We start from the raw sequence: 2,982 nt of genomic DNA, 5'->3' as shown, positions 1-2,982 counted from the left end.
CTGGAAACACTCCGGGTGACCTGTCGACCCTGAGCACCCTAAAATCTCTCCCTATAGGGTGGGATCTTGATCACACAAGGCCAAAGATGACCATGCGCCATCACGGATAGTCTGGCCCCAGGCGTGGACCGTCCGGAAGCATGCAGTGAAGGATCCACTTCTCCGCCCAGGTCGTGAGTCGTCCGGCCTTGTGTCGTGGACTGTCCGTGCCTCTATGGAGAACACGACGCGGTTCGTTCTAGTGTTTGATGCGCTGATCGACGCCAACAGTTTGGCAAGCAAAACGTTGAAAGTTGTCGTTTTGAGTGCCCTTGTAAGAATAGATGATGAAATAAACAATAGGCTTTGTATATGATTTTGTTTTATTTACGCACGACTTTTACCTGTTATTGTACTCCTTCGATCCCTAATTAAAATTTGTTTTATATTTTTACTGGATTTATAGAATAATATATATATATATATATATGTCTAGATTTATAATCATCTAAATCTATATGAGTATTGACATAAAAATATTCTACTATTTTGAAACGGGAGTATCCGTTACGATTAGCTGTGGACGTGGAGAATTCTGCATCTTCCAAAGAAGAAGCAATGGTAGCATCCCTTCGCTCCAAGTCTGATCTGAAGTATTTTATCGTCTGGAACCCAGGACTATCACTAATGGCAATATCGAACAGATCCAACAATTAACTGCTAATGCCTTTTGGACACTAGAGGGTGTTTGTTGTTAGGGACTAATTTTTAGTCTCTTCATTTTATTTCATTTTAATCCTTAAATTATTAAATACAGAAAATAAAATATAGTTTTAATTACCGTATTTAGAGGGTATTTGGTTTCTAGAAACTAATGTTTAGTCCCTCTATTTTATTCTATTTTTTCCTAAATTGCTAAATGCGGATACTAAAATAGAGTTTTAGTTTCCGTATTTATTAATTTATGAACTAAAATAAAATAAAATAGAGAGACTAAAAATTAGTCACTAGAAACTAAACACTCTCTTAGTAATTTAAGAACTAAAATAAAATAAAATGACTAAAAAATCTATACTACCTATTAAGGCTCTAAGGGGTAGGCTGCCTCCCCTGGTTCTGCCTTCAGCCAATCTGCACCGTCCATCTATATGCGTCAAATCATCACCGTTCGTCCCGTCGCCTCTGCTTCAAGCCTCCTCCTCCATCCATCGATCGCAACTGCTCCTCTCTGCCGGCTCCCCGCAGCCCCACGGCACATCCCTCGTTCCCCCTGCTCCGCAAGCGAGCGCGGGCCGTGCGCGTCGCAACCACTTCCACCACCTCCTCCACTCCCCTCCCGCTCCAGCTCTAGCTCGTCTCTCTCCTCGCCTCGCGTAGGGTTTCGCTTCCCGTCTCGCCGTCGTCAGCATGGAGGACAAGTAAGTATCTCTCCGCTCTGTGCCCCCTATCTCTCTCTGCATCTCCTAGGGTTTCGTCGCCTCACTTTGATTCCCCTCCTCGATCTACTCTCCCAGCTACGATGACGAAGGCGAGCCGATCGTGAACCTCGACGATCGGGAACCCTCCCCTGAGCATCAGCCGTATGAAGACCTCGATGACGACCTCGACGACGGCGGCGATTGGACCCGCGACCGCTCTCCGACCCCCGTCCACGGCGATGACGGCGGGGCAGGGTCCTCCTCCAAGCCCCGAAAGCACCTTCTCAAGAAGAGAGACGGTGGAGACATGCCCAGCGATGACGGGCTGGATGACTTTGGGTTGGCAGACGAGGACGCGGACCCTTCGGCTGAGGAGAGGAAGAGGAAGGGCCGCGCGAGCAAAGAGCCCCTGTTCCCCTCCCCTTCCGCTCGAGTCCGTCGCCGTCGCTCTGCCCTCGTATCCCCTCCCACGACACCGAGACAATGACGGCGCAGACCGCGGAGGAGCTCACCACCCAGATCGAGCAGCAGAAGCTCAAGGAGCAGAAGACCGAGGTGAGATTTCGCACACACTCCTGTCGTTTACGTTTTCACATGTTGATAGGATCATGGGGACTGCTTCTATGTGTCCATAAAGTCGGTTAGTGTGATTTCATTTTTCTGCACGTAGACTATTTTTAATTGGTTTGCATTGTGTATAGGTTTGTTTCTCAACATTTTCAGTAGCCCTCCAATAGGTTTTGCCCTACCAGACTTGAGAGCTACTGCTGTTAATTCCTTGGATGCATGAGCCATTCATATTTATGTGTAACCTTTTTTTCTTCTCTAAGTGTTTCATTCATTGTTTGTCATATTTTTATTGCAAATGATGATGAAATCAAGGCTTGTTTCTCTACATTCTTAGTTGCCACCAAAGAGCTTTCGCCCTGCCAGGTTTGAGAGCTAATGCTGCTAATTCCTTCCTTGGATGTGTGAGGGAAATTTTGCTTTGCAATCTTTTAAATCTTTACTTTGTGCTTCATTTAAAAAAAATTATTGTCAGTGTATTATTGGAAGAATTTGTAAGCATATGCAAGCATTATGGCAATATAGAATAATAGTATTCTTTATTTATACGTTCTTGTTTACAGCAGTATTTTTATTCGTTTTAGTGTTATTGGGGGCTCTTCATCATTGATGACCTTTACCTGGTCACTTGGGCTCGCTACAATGAGGCTCAAAGTACTCTGGTCAAGTTAAATTATTCTTGCCTCTGTGATAATCTGGAAAATATTATATACTGATTTCTGAACGCCACTTGTGTTGCTCTTTATAATCTCATATCCTGAGATGTTCTTTGTTTTATATCTTGAACTATTCTGTAGACTTGAGAACACACTAAACTATGGCCTTGAGAGAGTCTAGGCTGTTGGATACATGAAGGGGTCTAGAAGGTAAGATCATTTGCAATCTGTTTTTGTTTCAGTAGTGCTGTTACTTGTAATGGACACTAGCTATTAATATATCATTTGACTTTTGAGTAGAACTAGAAGCACCTCCCCCCGGCAAGCTCGGAGATGGCGATGCTGCCCCCACGATGATTAAC

General features: G+C 44.5%; 1 non-coding gene across 1 annotated transcript; it reads left to right on the top strand.

Moving 5' to 3' along the window:
- The first annotated feature begins 2,257 nt into the window (after positions 1-2,257).
- On the top strand, positions 2,258-2,376 carry LOC111591497 (small nucleolar RNA SNORD14). The gene has a single exon (XR_004858102.1). It is a non-coding gene; the product is annotated as a small nucleolar RNA SNORD14 (small nucleolar RNA).
- Positions 2,377-2,982: the final 606 nt, after the last annotated feature.

The sequence above is a fragment of the Zea mays genome, chromosome 4, assembly GCF_902167145.1.
Source record: "Zea mays cultivar B73 chromosome 4, Zm-B73-REFERENCE-NAM-5.0, whole genome shotgun sequence".
In the NCBI taxonomy this organism is placed as follows: domain Eukaryota; kingdom Viridiplantae; phylum Streptophyta; class Magnoliopsida; order Poales; family Poaceae; genus Zea; species Zea mays.
This window is presented reverse-complemented; position numbering and strand designations above follow the sequence as displayed.